Here is a 16,308-nt window from a genome sequence, read left to right on the forward strand (position 1 = left end):
TGTGCACAGTATGTGTGGTGTGTATGTGATGTGTGTGCTCTGTGTGGTGCTATATATACGTGTGCAGTGTGTGGGGAGTATGTGTGGGGCGTGTGTTTGATGTGTGTGGGGAGTATGGGGTGTGTGTGGTGCTGTATGTGTATGTTGTGTGTGTAGTAGATTCTTGTGTGTGGTGTAGTGTGTGCGGTGTGTGGGGGGTATGCGTGTGTGCACATTGTGCATTGTGGTGTGGGGATGTGTGTGCATGTGCACATGGTGTGTGTGCAGTGTGTGTGGTGTCTGGGGTGTGTGTGTGCACATGGTGTGTGTGTGGCGTATCAGGGGTGTGCGTGTGTGCACCTGGTCTGTGTGCAGTGTATGTGTCTGTGGTGGGGTGTGTGCACGTGCACATGGTGTGTGGTGTGTGTGATGTTTGGGGGTTTGTGTGCATGTATACATGGTGTGTGTGCAGTGTGTGATGTCTGTGTTGGGTGTGTGTGTACGTGGTATGTGTGCAGTATGTGTGGTGTGTGGGGGTGTGTGTGCGTGTATGCATGTTGTGCTGTGTGCAGTGTGTGTGGTGTCTGTGTGGTGTATGTGTGGGGCATGTGTGCTTGTGTACACTGTGTGTGGTGTGTGTGTGGTGTGTGCATGTACACGGTGTGGCATGTGCAGTGTGGTGGGCTGTGTGCAGTGTGTGGTGTCTGTGTGTGGGGTGTGTGTGCACATGGAGTGGTGTGTGCGGTGTGTAGTCTCTGGGGTGTGTGCGTGTGCACGTGTGTGTGTGCAGTGTGGGGTGTGTATACGTGCACATGGTGTGTGTGCAGTGTGTGTGGTGTTTGTGCACATGGTGTGTGTGCAGTGTGTGGTGTCTGTGTGATGTGTGTGCATGTGCTCATGAGGTATGTGCAGTGTGTATGGTGTCTGGGTTGTGTGTGTGCATATGGTGTGGTGTGTGCAGTGGGTGTGGTGTCTGGGGTGTGTGTGCAGTGTGTGCGGTGTCTGTGGGGTGTGTATGCATGTGTGGGGGGAAAAGAAAAAGATCAGACTGTTACTGTGTCTATGTAGAAAGAAGTAGACATAAGAGACTCCATTTTGTTCTGTACTAAGAAAAATTCTTCTGCCTTGAGAGGCTGTTAATCTGTAACCGTACCCCCAACCCTGTGCTCCCTGAGACATGTGCTGTGTCAAGTCAAGGTTAAATGGATTAACGGCTGTGCAGGATGTGCTTTGTTAAACAAATGCTTGAAGGCAGCATTCTTGTTAAGAGTCATCACCACTCCCTACTCTCAAGTACCCAGGGACACAAAACACTGCGGAAGGCCACAGGGAACTCTGCCTAGGAAAGCCAGGTATTGTCCAAGGTTTCTCCCCATGTGATAGTCTGAAATATGGTCTCATGGGAAGGGAAAGACCTGACCATCCCCCAGCCTGACACCTATAAAGGTTCTGTGCTGGGGAGGATTAGTAAAAAGGAAGGCCTCTTTGCAGTTGAGATAAGAGGAAGGCATCTGTCTCCTGCTTGTCCCTGGGCAATGGAATATCTCAGTGTAAAGCCCAGTTGTATATTCCATCTACTGAGATAGGGGAAAACTGCCTTAGGGCTGGAGGTGGGACATGCTGGCAACAATACTGCTCTTTAAGGCATTGAGATGTTTATGTATATGAACATCAAAAGCACAGCACTTTTTTCTTTACCTTGTTTATGATGCAGAGACATTTGTTCATATGTTTTCCTGCTGACCTTCTCTCCACTATTACCCTATTGTCCTGCCACATCCCCCTCTCTGAGAAACGCCTGATAATGATCAATAAATACTAAGGGAACTGAGAGACTGGTGCCAGCGTGGGTCCTCCGTATGCTGAGCGCCATTCCCCTGGGCCCACTTTTCTTTCTCTATACTTCGTCTCTGTGTCTCTTTTCTCAAGTCTCTTGTTCCACCCGATGAGAAACGCCCACAAGTGTGGAGGGGCAGACCACCCCTTCACGTGTGCACATGGTGTGTGTGCTGTTTGTGTGGTGTCTGTGTGTGGGGTGTGTGTGCACATGGTGTGGTGTGTGCAGTGTGTGTTATGAGTGACTGCTTCTCTTAGCATGTGGACATCAGTCTTCCAGACCAGCTTTCTCCATGTGTCTGGGAACATAAGAAACAAGTTTCTGCAATAATTGTTACACAGCTTTTCCAGAGAGGTACCAAATCTCTGTCGTGAGTGGATATCTGCGTCATTGCAGGAGGGAATGTGATGTCCTGGTTTGGCTCACACCCTCTGAGGGCTTAGGCAGGGTTCCTGATGGATCCCTCACTGTGGCCAGAGACGGAGGGCTCTGTTTCACCATAGGGCACCGGAAGAGGACTGGTGCGTGGGAAGACCAGGTAATCATAATGGTAGTAATAATAGTGGTAATAATACTGTTTTATACATTGTATATGTCATAAGGATTTTAAGTTTCATCTAACATAATTGTTGTAAAAATGTCCCCAGTTTGTTTTGTCCTATTTACTTGGTGTGGAAATGTGTAAGAATGTACGTTTTAGGTACGTTAGGTTTATTCCTTTTTATATAGTTTCTGTTTGCAATTTTGATTTTAGAAGACATTCATTCATTCTCAAGGTCATAAAACACAGGTACATCTAATTTTCTTTTCTTTTCTCTCTCTCTCTCTCTCTTTCTTTTTTTTTTTTTTTACATTTAATACTGGAATTAACTTTTATGTAAGGTGTGGGACCAGGACTCAATTCTATCATTTTATATTCTCAAATCATTACCCAATATTTTAACATCATAAATGGAAAAATTGCTCTGTTTTGTGGGTTTAAAATATTACCGTTACTAGATAAAATTACACTCAATTTCTGTGTTTTTGTTTCTCTTTCATTAATGTGTTTATTTTTGTGCCATTTCAAATTTGTTTAATTTTGAATAGTAATAACAATCTTAAATATGTTATAGTAAATTTTATAAAATTGGCTCTCGTGTGTGTTCAATATGTGGATTTAAAAATCACATTTTCTTGTTCGAAAATATTTTTCTTGGAATTTTTATTGGAATTTGAGCATATTTTTAAATGATTTACAGCAAACTAAAGAGTTAATATTATTGAGTCCTCTCATCCAGAATGTGACATGCAAATTTCTCAAACCTCCTTTAATGCCATTTTGTCAAAATTAATATGTTAAATCAATATAAATTAGTATAAATGAGTATAACTAATGATTAAAATAAAATAATGTGTTTGGCTCCACGTTTCTGTCTTCTGCCTTCTATCACTGATGTTTTTTATTCCTATCCTTGTTGTTTTCTACAGTTTCTTTTATTATGTCTTTTTCTGTCTTGTGATGTGAAAACTATATGACACATTGTAATGTTTTAATTTTTCTAATTTTTTGCTCTTAATTTTAACTAATTTTATTTTTTAGAGAAGTGCAGGTTCACAGCTAAACGGAGCAGAGAGTAAAGACTTCTCATATGTCCCTTTCCCCACACACAGCCTCCCCACTACAGCTTCCTGCCTCACAGGAGCACACCTGTGACAACCAGGAACCTACCTTGACCCTTCATTATCACTCAAAGCTTACAGTGCACATTCATACTTATTTACTCTTCACATTGTACTTTCTGAGTCATGACAAAAGTATAATGGCAATATGATATTATTCACCCCTAACAGGAGATGATCTATCAAGCCACAAAAAAATACATGGAGGAAACTTAAATGCATATTGCTAAAAGAAGAAGCCAATCCGAAAAGTCTACGTACTGTTCGATTCCAATTATATGACGTTCTGGAAACGGTGAAACTATGGGAACAGTAGAAAGATCAGTGGTTGCCATGGACCAAGGGGAAGGAAGAGATGGATACACAGACAACAGAGAAACTTCACGGCAGTAAAACCATTCTGTATGATACTGTAATGGTAGATATATACATTTGTAAAAATCTATCTTAACTTTTAATCTTTTAAATTACGTTTGTTCTTTTTTTTTTTGATGGAATCTTGCTCTGTCGCAAGGCAGGAGTGCAGTGGCACGATCTCGGCTTACTGCAACCTCCACCTCCCGGGTTCAAGAGATTCTCCTGCCTCAGCCTCCCAAGTAGCAGGGACAACAGGTGACCGCCACTGCGCCCGGCTAATTTTTGTATTTTTAGTAGAGACTGGGTTCACCATCTTGGCCAGGCTGGTCTCGAACTCCTGACCTTGTGATCCACCTGCCTTGGCCTCCCAAAGTGCTGGGATTACAGGCGTCAGACACCACACCTGGCCGTTTTTGTTTTAAGAACTTCAGACAAGCTGGGTGCAGTGGCTCAAGCCTGTAATGGCTGCACTTTTGGAGTCTGAAGTGGCTGGATTGCTTCAGCCCCAGAGTTCAAGACCAGCTGGGCAACATAGTGAGATCCCGTCTCTACAACAAAAGTATTAAAAAAAAATAGCCAGGCATAGTGCTGCATGCCTGTAGTCCCAGCCACTCAGGAGGCTGTGGTAGAAAAATAACTTGACCCAGCAGTTTGAGGCTGCAGTGAGCTATCATCATGCCACTGCACTCTGGCCTGGGCGACAGAGCGAAACCCCATCTCAAAACAAAGAACAACCAAAAACCTACAAGCATACTCAGAGATATTGTGGGTTTGGTTCCAGACAACTTCAATAAGGCAAATGTTACAACCAAAAACCTACAAGCATACTCAGAGATATTGTGGGTTTGGTTCCAGACAACTTCAAGAAGGCAAATGTTACAACCAAAAATCTACAAGCACACCTGAGAGTTAGTGTGGGTTTGGTTCCAGACCACTGCAATAAGGCAAATGTTACAACCAAAAACTTACAAGCACACCTCAGAAATATTGTGGGTTTGGTTCCAGACCACTGCAATAAGGCAACTGTTACAATCAAGTTAGTTGCATAAACATTTTGTTTCCCAGTGCTTATTAAAGTTATGCTTAAACTATATTGTAGTCTAATGAGTATTTAATTATTAATTAGCAATTAATAGCATGTCTGAAAAACTGTGTACATACCTTAAGTTAAAATACATCAGTGCTAAAAAATGCGAATGAATATCTGAGCCTCACCAAGTCATAATCTTTTTGCTGGTGAGGGTCTTGCCTCTATATTGATGACTGCTGGCTAATCAGTGTGGGGGCTGCCGAAGGTTGGGTGCCTGTGTCAATTTCTTCAAACAATGAAGTTTGTTCCTTTCACAAAAGACTTCCCTGTAGCATGTGATGCTGTTTGACAGCATTTTATTAACAGTAGAACTTTTTTCAAAATTGGAGTAAACCCTCTCAAACCCTGCTGCTGCTTTATCAACTAGGTTTATGGAATATTCTAAATCCTTAGTTGTCATTTCAACAATGTTTGTAGCATCTCCACCTGGATTAGATTCCATCTCAAGAAAATATTTTCTTTGCTCGTCCATAAGAAGCAACTCCCTATTTGTTCAAGTTTCATCATGAGTTTACAGCAATTTCATCTCACCTTAAGGCCCTAATTCTAATTCTAGTTGTCTTGCGATTTCTACCACATCTGCAGGGACTTCTCCACTGACATCCTGAGCCCTCAAAGTCATCCATGAGGGCTGGAATCAACTTCTTCCAAACTCCTGTTAATGTTAATATTTCAACCTCCTCCCATCAATCACAAATGTCCTTAATTGCATTTAAGGATTGCTATTAAGGACATTTGTGATTCACGGGAGGAGGTTCAAATATCATGAAAGGATTAATGGTGAATCCTTTCCAAAAGGTTTTCAATTCAGCTTATCCAGATTCATCAAAGAAATCACTATCTATGATAGCTATACCTTTACAAAATGCAATTATTAATTAATAAAAACACTTGAAAGTCAAAACCACTCCTTGATCCACAGGCTGAAGGTAAATATTGTATTAGCAGCCATGAAAATAACATTAATTTCCAAGTACCTCTCCATCTAAGCTTCTGGGTAGCTAGGTGAATTGTCAATAAGCAGCAATCTTTTTTTTCCTTTTTCCTTTTCTTTCCTTTTATTTTATTTTATTATTATTATTTTTTTGACGTAGTTTCGCTCTTGTTCCCCAGGCTGGAGTGCAGTGGTGTGGTCTCGGCTCACTGCCACCTCCGCCTCCAGAGTTCAAGCCATTCTTCTGCCTCAGCCTCCTGAGTAGCTGAAATTACAGGTATTACCACCATGCCCGGCTAATTTTTTTGTATTTTTATTAGAGATGGGGTTTCATCATTTTGGCCAGGCTGGTCTTGAACTCCTGACCTCAGGTGATCCTCGGCCTCCCAAAGTGCAGGGATTACAGGTGTGAGCCACTATGCCTGGCCAAGCAACAATCTTTTTAAAGGAATCACTTTTTTTTCTGAGCAGTAGGTCTCAATATTGGGATTAAAATATTCAGTAAACCATGCCATTAACAGATGTGCTGTCACCCAGACAGTGATGTTCCATTTCTAGAGCACAGAAAGAATAGATTTTGCATAATTCTTAAGGGCCCTGAGATTTTCAGAGTGGTCAATGAGCACTGGGCTGTAACTTAAAAGTCACCAGCTGCAGTGGTCCTCAAAGAGAGTCAGCCCATCCTTTGAAGTTTTGAAGCCAAGCATTGACTTCTCTCTAGCTATGAAAATTCTACATCTTCATTAAGCTTAATCATTTCTAGCTCTGGACTTCAAGTGAAAGACGTGAAAGTCTTCCTTTCATTTGAGTTCTTTGAGGCCACTGTGGTTACTAATTGGCACCACCGGTGGGTGTCACCCTCCTCCCTCCTCTATCGAGTTCACCCACAACAGGGCATGGGGAACGGCGCTTCCGACACCGCACATGCCCTGCGCGCCTGGGGCTCTCCCACAGGGGGCTTTCGTGAGCCAGGCAGCAAGGGCCATCCCCCTGCTCCAGCCCAGCCAGGCTGCGCAGGCAGAAGGACTCTCCCAACCTGCCCGAGCATGTGGGGCTTTGTGTTCCCTGCCCTGGTTCCTCCGGAACTGGGGCTGTCCCATCCTCAGACTCCCTGGTGGCCTCCGCACCCCAACAAATGACAGGAAGACCAGAAACCGCTGCGCGAGGGCCTCCTGGGCGCGTGCTCATTTTGGGCCCCCTCAAGCTGAGTCACAGGGGCAAGGTGTGCTTGTGCCACCCACGTCCCACCAGAATCCGTGGTGGGGCTGGAGCCCCAGGTCGCCAGGGTGACGTGGGAACCCGAAGACGGGGCACCTCCACCTCCGGAGATCGCGACCCGAGGCCTCCGCGGCAAGCACAGATGCCAGCCATCCAGGCGCCTCCCAACCGCTCCAGGAGCCGAGGAGCTCGTCTGCACTCACCTCCAGCCTGTTAGATGAGCTCCTGTCAACCCCAGAGTTTCAGCAAAAGGCACAACATTTCCTAGATCCGGCGCCACTGGGGGAGCTGAAGGACGTGGAAGAGCCCGCTTTGCTGGAACCACTCCTCAGCCAGGATGAACACTGGGCTCTGCTGGAGGAGCAGGTTTGGGCGGGGTTGGGGCGGGGTGGGGGCAGAGCGGCGGCCTCTCTTTCGCGGTGAACCTCAGGCTTGGTATGGAGAGACGTGTCTTCCCTTCCAGCTGACCTGCCTAGGATCCCTGAGTTCCAGGTCCAGCGAGAGACTCCACACAGAGGAGGGCTGTCAAGAATGACAAGAAAGAATTCCTGAGCATCCTGGGGATCCCAGGGCCGGTCCAGGTACCCGGAAGCGGGCTGTCTACTGCGCATGCGCGGGTTTCCAGGCAGCAGCCTAGGTTTTCTAACTAGCCCAGGCGGAGCTCTCATTCCTTTTTCCCCCGCGTTCTTCAATCGGGTTGGCGGAGACCTCAGTCCGAGAAACACTGGGCCGGGGCAGAAGCCAGGCCAGTCCTTTCTGCGGCTCGACTCCTCTGTCTCTTCGCTCTCCATCACTTGCCAACCGTTGTCCCGCCAGCCTCCTTGCCAGCACCATGAAGCGCCTTGCAACTAAATGTAGACCCGAGACCGCGTGCAAACCGAGGTGCTGCCCTTTCCAGGCAAGACGGAAGGCAGGCAGAGATGAGGAAAGGAACGGAGACAAAGTGAGATGGAAGGATGGAGCTAGCAAAGAATGGGTGGAAGGAGGGACCCTGAAAGGGAGAGAAAGAGGGAGGGAGGGAGAAAGGGAGAAAAAAACCGGGGGAGGGAAGGAAGAACAGAGGGAAGGATGGACCGAGGGACAAAAGGAGCAAGAAACAGAGAACGGAAGGCAGAGAGAAAAACGGTCTTCTGCCTCCAGAACCAACAGGACCCAGCACTCCGGGAAAATGTAGGGTGCCCAGTGCGGGCTAAGTGCTGGGCCCACAGCCCCGTTGGCCGGTGGGGCGCTCAGCAGCCGTCTGGATCGCCAGCCTGGGTTACTTCATCCCAGAGCAATTCAGACCAATTCCGTTTCCGAATGAGCGAATTCCCCAGAGAGCAATGAGCCGAGACTCACCTGGTTGTCTGTTTTTCATCCACATGGTTCACAGATGACATATCCCCACGTTGAGCCCTGCAACAGAGCGCGAGGCGGATAGTCCCATCCACACAGGAGTCACACTTAGGCCAACTGAAGCGTGATTCTGGATTCCACGTTTCTTTGCCCTCTGCAAAGGTTCCTGTTGCTCAAGTTTCTGCCCTCTGAAAGCGTGACCATGTTGACTGTTTGTTTCCCGTGCTCTGTGGGGTCCCGGAAACTTCCAGGAATGCGTGGAAGACCACCATTGTGTCAGTGCTCTCCTTTCCGGTTTTCAAACAGGCTATATTGGAGACTCCCCATTTTGCAGGAAACAGGAATCCATCGTCAGGCCGTGATGCACGGGATGTTTCTTTTCTCTGTGGTTTCGCTCTCGTTGTCTACGTGAAAATGAACGAGATCCACACACCTGCATGTATGAGAATATCACAGCAACTGTGACACCCACGCGCTGGCAATAGAGTTGGCAGCCTGATCCCAGGACTAAGGTACTGATGGACATCCAGACTCACCCACCACAATCATTAGCAAACCCACTCCCAAATACACAGACACACATGGGCGCACGCGCGGGAACACAAGCACACACACAGACACAGAAAGACACAGACAGCTTGAAGGAGAGCAAGGGACAGAGGGATGGAGAGATAGAAACGGAAGGAGAGAGAAACAGCGATCGAGAGAGAGACACAGAGGAACCGGGGAGATTGAGAGAGAGCAAGGTGGAGAGGGAAGTAGAGAAAGGGAAAGGGTGAGGGAGCTAGAGAGGGAGAGCAACAGAGCTTTGGAGAGGGAGGCTCTATCTGGTAGACAGGGGCCCCTTTGGCCAGGGTAGGGTGGAGGGCGTCTGGGACGGGCTGGAACAGGGGGGCAGGGCCACCCACGCGGGAAAACCAACAGAGCCCTGAGACGTGTTTTTACTTGGATTGGTTGGTTGCTTTGGGGGTACGTTTCGTAGCCTCATTCCTTTGTTGGCTCCTCCCTGTCCTCTTGGTGCTGTGGGCCCTGAAAGTTGTAGAGCGCGCCCCTCACTTTGGCAGGAGCAGTGGCGCTGAGCGTGCCCACGGGTCGCGGCTTGGGTCTCTCTCGTTTTCCGTGTGGTGTGGCCATAGACAATGGCAGTGGCGCCTGGCTGGCCCAAGAGTCCAGTCCAACTACGCCCGCTTGATTCCAGGCGTCACCAGCAACCCGGGGCCACAAGGCTGGGATCAGGCACCTCAGAGCCACTTGCCCCTGGCCGGGCGGCTCTCCCTCTCTACGCCCAAGCACCACCAGTCACCGCGCTGCGCTTTCCGCTGACCTCCCAGAGCGTCCCGCTGTCGCCGGCAGCCAGACCACGTGCGAGACCGCCTAGGCACCAGAAGCCTCCCTCCTCTGCCAGGGCTCTGGACTCTCCAGGTGGCCACCCTCTCGCTGACACTCCAGGCCTTCCCCCGGCTCTCGAGCTCCAGAGCTTCCAACACCTGGGGCCCGCTCAGGAAGGGGTGTGCTCCGAGGCGTCAGGGCCCAGGGCCCACTGTCCTGGGGTCCCCTCCGGTCCTCCGCCTTGCCGCGGAAAAATTATTTTGGATTCCTTGCTGCCCCTCCTTCAAGGCCCCCTCTTGCCCCACACACCCACAGCCGCCAGGGCTGACCGGGGCGAACAGACGGCCCAGCCCCGCGGGCCATTTTTCTTACAACGCCTACACAATCGTCGCTTGTTCCGACAAGGACCCGCCGTGGCCAACGGGGCAGGAAGGCTCTGCTTTGCCCCACGCCAGCACTAGAGCCCCGGCAGCCTCACCCTGGGAAAGAGGGGCTGACGGACACCCAGACACACCCCACCACTACCACGAGCAAACCCACCCTGACACACACACGGATACACACGGGTGCACGCGGGCAGACACACACACACGGACACAGACACACCACACCCGGGCACACACACATGGGCACACAAAGACACAGACACAGATAGCTTGAAGGGAGACCACCCCTCATATTGTCTTATGCCCAATTTCTGCCTCCACTTCGACCCCTGACCTACTCGGTTATGTTATCTATAGATTACAGACATTGTATAGAAAAGCACTGTGAAAATCCCTGTCCCGTTTTTTTCTGATCTAATTACCGGTGCATGCAGCCCCCAGTCACGTACCCTCTGCTTCCACAATCCATCACGACCCTCTCACGCGGACCCCCTTAGAGTTGTAAGCCATTAAGAGGGACAGGAATTGCTCATTCAGAGAGCTAGGTTTTTGGAGACGTGAGTCTGTCGATGCTCCTAGCTGAATAAAGCCCCTCCTTCTACAACTCGGTGTCTGAGAGGTTTTGTTTGCAGCTCCTCCTGCTACAGAAGGAGAGCAAGGGAGAGAGCGATGGAGAAACAGAACCAGGAGAGAGAGAGACAGCGATAGAGAGAGAGAGACAGAGAAGGGGGGAGGAGAGAGAGAGAAGGGGGAAGAGAGAGCGCCACAGTAGAGCGCAAGGTGGAGTGGGAAGTAGAGAAAGGGAGAGGGTGAGGGAGTGGTAGAGTGACAGCAACAGAGCCTTGGAGAGGGAGGCTCTGCTCAGGTAGACAGGGCACCTTTCGGCAGGCCGGGGTGGGGTGGAGGGTGCTTGGGCCGGGCTAGAACAGGGTGTCAGGGCCCCCCACCCGGGAAAACCAACGGAGTCCTAAGACGTGTTTTATTTTCTTGAATTGGTTGGTTGCTTTGTGGGTGCCTTTCATAAGGTCCTTCCTTTGTTTGCTTCTTTCTGTCTCCTTGTTGCGGTGGGCCCCGAGATTTGTAGAGTGTGCTCGTTTGTCTGGAGGGAGCCGTGGTGCCAAGCTTGTCCATGGGGCGAGGCCTGGGTCTCTCTCCTCTCCTCAGGAACTGGAGTTCACAGGAAGTCAGTGGCATTGGGAAACCGGGTGCACAGGGACGGATTTCCTCGTGGCTGGCGAAGACAATGTCCTTCCCCTGGGGAAAGCAGCCCACGGGTTCAGGAGCGGAGGTCTTGGCTGGGGTCTGTGGGACCCACTGCCCCTGCCCGCCCCTTTCCCCGGCTTGGACGGTTGCAGCGTCGCTGGATGAATGAATAGAATTGCCTGGGAGTCCGGGGAGTGTGAAGACACCCGGGACCTCAGGGGACCCACGCCTGCGCCCTCGGGGTCAGTCCCATCCTGCCCGGGTTGGAGTCGGGCTCCTGGTGGGGTTGCCGCGAGTCAGAAGAGGTGGGATGCTGCTGCCTGGCGGTGCTGCAGTGGTGGATCTTCAGGAGGAGGTCCTGGGCTTCGGCTGGGGAGCGGGGGCGGTCAAGGGGAAGCAGAGTCGGGGGGGCGGTTGGGAAGCACGGAAACAAAAGGGGGAAAGAGGGAGAGAGCGGGAAGCCAAAAGCCTACCGTACCGGCTATTACCAGACGGAATCCCATCCAAGTACTAACCAGGAGCGACCCTGCTTAGCTTCAACAAATCAGAGGCGAGCGGGCGCATTCAGGGTGGTGTAGCCTAGACGCCAGCAGGGGCGCCTGGCTGCCCCAAGAGCCCGGCCCAGCAACACACGCACGACTCCAGGCGTCACCGCCCTCCCAGGACCGCGGGTCTCGGATCCGGGACCCCCAGAGGCGCTCGCCGGTGCCCCCAGGCAGCTGTCTCCCTCTACACCCGAGCACCGCCGGCCTCCCAGAGCGTCCCGCCGTCACCGGCGGCCAGACCTGGCGCAGGACAAATGTGGTGCCGCCCTGCTGTTGCTGGGGGGCGCCGGAGGCCTCCGTCCCCTGCCCAGGCTTCCGGCTCTCGGGGCGGCCTCCTTTCAGCCCACGCTCCAGTCCTTCCGCGAGCTCCCGAGCTCTGGGGCTTCCACCACATCTGCCGGCTCAGGACGGGTCGTGCTCATCCCTTAACTTTGTAACTTTTTGTTGCTTCTATTTATATTTTATTGTGCTATGTCTTGAAATGTTGTAGTTATTACTTTTGATTGGATATTCTTTAGTATTCCTACTTTGAGTAAGAGTAGTTTGCATACCACACAGCTATAGTGTTATAATATTCTGTTTTGATTTGTATCCTATTAGCAGTGAGGATTTTTTTTTTACCTTTAGGTGATCATTCATTGCTCGTTAATGTCCTTTTCTTCCTGACTGAAGTACTCCCTTTAGCATTACTTTAGGACAGGTATGGTATTCATAAAATACTTCAGCTTTTGTTTGTCTGAAAAAGTCAGTATTTCTTTTTATTTGAAGAAAATTTTCACTGTATATTCTGTTCTAAGGTAAAAGTTTTTTTCCTTTAATACTTTAAATATTTATTGCTTCTCTCTCCTGGCCAGTATAGTTTCCACTGTAAAGTCTGCTGCCAGACGTGTTGGAGCTCCCCAGTATGTTATTTGTTCCTTTTCTCTTTCTTCGTTTAGAACTTTTCTTTATCTTTGACTTTTGGAAGATCTATTGAATGCTTTGAAGTAGTCTTTTTTGTGTTAAATCTTCTTAATGTTCTATAACATTTTTGTAGGTGGATATGGATATCTTTCTCTAGGTTTGGAAAGTTCTGTGTTATTATCCCTTTGAATAAATTTTTCTACCCCTGCCTCTTTCTCTACATCTTCTTGAAAACCAATAACTCTTAGAACTGTCTTTGTGAGGTTATTTTCTAGATCCTCCCCTGCCTCTTTCTCTACATCTTCTTTAAAACAAATAACTCTTAGATCTGTCTTTGTGAGGCTATTTTCTAGATCCTGTCCGCATGATTTGTTGTTTTTATTCTTTTTCTTTTTTCTCTTCTATGTATTTTCAAAGAGCCTGTCTTCAAGCTCACTATTTCTTCTGCTTGATCCATTCTGCTATTACATGGCTCTAATGCATTCTTCAGCATGCCAATTGCATTTTTCAGCTCAGAATTTCTGCTTTATTTGCTGTAACTATTTCAATCTCTTTGTTGAGTTTAGCTGATAAAATTTGGAATTTCTTTACTTTGCTATCTTAAATTTCTTTCAGTTTTTTTTTTTTTTAAATACAGCTATTTTGAATTCTCTGTCTGAAACATCACATATCTCTTTTTCTCCAGGATTTGTCCCCAGTGCCTTATTTAGTTCACTTGGTGAGGTCATGTTTTCCTGGATGGTGTTGATGCTAGTAGATGTTCTTCAGTGTCTGGACATTAAAATCTTGGGCATGCAGCACCATATGAGAGGTTTAAAAAATAAAATTTAAAGAGAGAAAAGGTGAGTATTTATTGTAGTCTTCATTGTCTGGGCTTATTTGTAGCTGTCTTTCATGGGAAGGCTTTTCACATATTTGAAAAGAGTTGGGTGTTGTGATCTAAGCCATATCTGCTTTATGGGGCACCTTATACCCAATAATGCTGTAATTCTTCCAGACTCAGAGAAGTACCTCCCTGACAGCCTTCAACAAGATCCAAGAGAATTTTCTGGATTACTAGCCAGAGACTCTTTTTCCCTACCCTTATTTTCTCTCAAAGATACAGAGTCTTTCTCTCTGTTCTAAGCCACCTAAAGCTGGGAGAAGAAAGACACAAGCACCCCTGGCCACCACCACTATGATGCCCTGGATCAGACCTGAAGCTAGCACAGCACGGGTCTTGCTGAAGTCCTGCTGCATGCACTTTCTGACGACTGCCTATGTTCACTCAAGGCCTTTGGTCTCTACAATTAGCAGTTGGCAAAGCCAGACAGGCCTGTGTTCTTTTCTTTAGGGCAGTGAGATCCCTCAGTCCCTGGCTGGGTCCAGAAGTGCCATTCAGAAGTCAGGGCTTTGGCCACTTTTTAATAGGGTTTTTTGTTTTTCTCTTGTAAATTTAAGTTCCTTATACTGAATATTAGATCTTTGTCAGATACATAGTTTGTAAATATTTTTCCTCATTCTATATGTTGTCTGTTCACTCTCTTGATAATTTCTTCTGCTGAGCAGAAGCTTTTAAGTTTAATTAGATCCCACTTGTCAATAGTTGTATTTGTTGTTTTTGATGTCTTATCATGAAATCTTTGCCTCTTTCTATGTCCAGGATGGTATTGTCTATGCTGTCTTCCAGGGCTTTTATAGTTTTGTGTTTTACATTTAAGTATTTAATCCATCTTGAGTGATTTTTGCTTATGGTATAAGGAAGAAGTCCAACTTCAATCTTCTGCATATCGCTAGCCAATTATCCCAGCACCATTTGTTGAATAGGGAATCTTTTCCCCATTGCTTGTTTTTGCCAGCTTTGTCAAAGATTAGATAGTTGTAGGTATGTGGTCTTACTTCTAACCTCTCTATTCTGTTCCACTGGTGTATGTGTCTGTTTTTGTACTAGTACCATGCTGTTTTGGTTACTATACTGCTGTAGTATAGTTTGAAGTCGGGTAATGTGATGCTTCAAGCTTTGTTCTTTTTGCTTAGGATTGCCTTGGCTACTTAGGTTCTTTCTTGGTTCTATATGAATTTTTGAATAGCTTTTTTCTACTTCCATGAAGCATGTCATTGGTAGTTTAATAGGAATAGCCTTGGGCAGAACAACCATTTAAATGATATTAATTATTTCTCTCCATTAACATGGAATGATTTTTCATTTATCTGTGTCTTCTCTGACTTCTTTGAGCAGTGTTTTGTAATTTTCATTGTAGAGATTTTTCACCTCCCTGGTTAGCTGTATTCGTATGTACTTTATTCTTTTTGTGGAAATTGTGAATAAAATTGCCTCTCTGATTTGGCTCTTAGTTTGGCTTTTCTTGGTGTATAGGAATGCTAGCAAATTTCGTACATTGATTTTGTGTCCTGAAACTTTGTGGAAGTTGTTTATCAGCTTAAGGAGCTTTTGGGTCGCAACTATAGGGTTTAGATAGATAATTATGTTGTCTGCAAACAGACGTAGTTGGACTTCTCTTTCTATTTAAATACCCTTCGTTTCTTTCTCTTGTCAGATTGCTCCAGAAAGGACTTCTAATACTATGTTGAATAGGAGTGGTGAGAGAGGGCATCCTTGTCTTGTGCGTGTTTCAAGGAGGATGCTAGCAGATTTTGCCCATTTAGTATAATGTTGGCTGTGAGTTTGTCATAGGTGGCCTTTATTATTTTGAGGTATGTTCCTTTGATACCTCATTTATTGAGAATTTTTAACATGAAGCTTTGTTGAATTTTACTGAAAGCCTTTTCTACATCTATTGAGACAATCACGTGGTTCTTACCTTTAGTTTAATTTATGTTATGAATCACATTTTATTGATTTGCCCATGATGGACCAACCTTCCATTCCAGGGAAGAAGCTTACTTCATTATGGTGAATTAGCCTTTTGATGTGTTGCTAGATTCAGTTTGCAAGTATTTTGTTGTGGATTATTGAATGGATGTTCATCAAGGATACTGGCCTGAAGTTTTCTTCTTTTGTTGTGTCACTTCCAGGCTTTGGTATCAGGATGATTCTGGCTTCGTAGAACAAGTTGGGGAGGAGTCCCTCCTCCTCTATTTCTTGAAATAGTTTCAGTAGGACTGGTACTGGCTCTTCTTTGTACATCTGTTAAAATTTATTAATCTATCAGGTCCTGGGTTTTTTTGGGGGGGTGTTGATAGGCTATTTATTATGGATTCAATTTTTGGAGCTCATAATTTGTCTGCTCAGAGACTGAATTTCTTCCTGGTTCTGTCTTGAGAGAGTATATGTGTCCAGGAATTTATTAATCTCTTCTAATGTTTCTAATTTGTGTGTATAGAGGTGCTCATAGTAGTTTCTGGTTGTTATTTTTATTTCTCTGGGGTCAGTGGTAACATTCCCTTCATCATTTCTAATTTTATTTATTTGAATCTTCTCTCTTTTCTTCTTTATTAATCTAGCTAGTGCCCTATCTATCTTATTAATTTTTTCCAAAAACCTTGATTAAGTGATCTTTTGAACAGTTTTTCATGTCTCAATTTCCTTC

The 16,308-nt window shown here is 46.7% G+C and overlaps 1 long non-coding RNA gene across 1 annotated transcript in view; it reads right to left on the reverse strand.

The window, feature by feature from the left end:
- Positions 1 to 5,833: 5,833 nt before the first annotated feature.
- Positions 5,834 to 16,308, reverse strand: part of LOC134808261 (uncharacterized) — a 70,743-nt gene continuing 60,268 nt past the window's right edge. Inside the window, exons 4-5 of the long non-coding RNA XR_010150849.1 lie at positions 8,416 to 8,845; positions 5,834 to 7,599 (exon numbers count right to left, since the gene is read on the reverse strand). This is a non-coding gene — a long non-coding RNA (uncharacterized LOC134808261). The remainder of the gene's footprint in view (positions 7,600 to 8,415; positions 8,846 to 16,308) is intronic.

This window comes from Pan troglodytes, chromosome 15 (assembly GCF_028858775.2).
Source record: "Pan troglodytes isolate AG18354 chromosome 15, NHGRI_mPanTro3-v2.0_pri, whole genome shotgun sequence".
NCBI classification, from domain to species: domain Eukaryota; kingdom Metazoa; phylum Chordata; class Mammalia; order Primates; family Hominidae; genus Pan; species Pan troglodytes.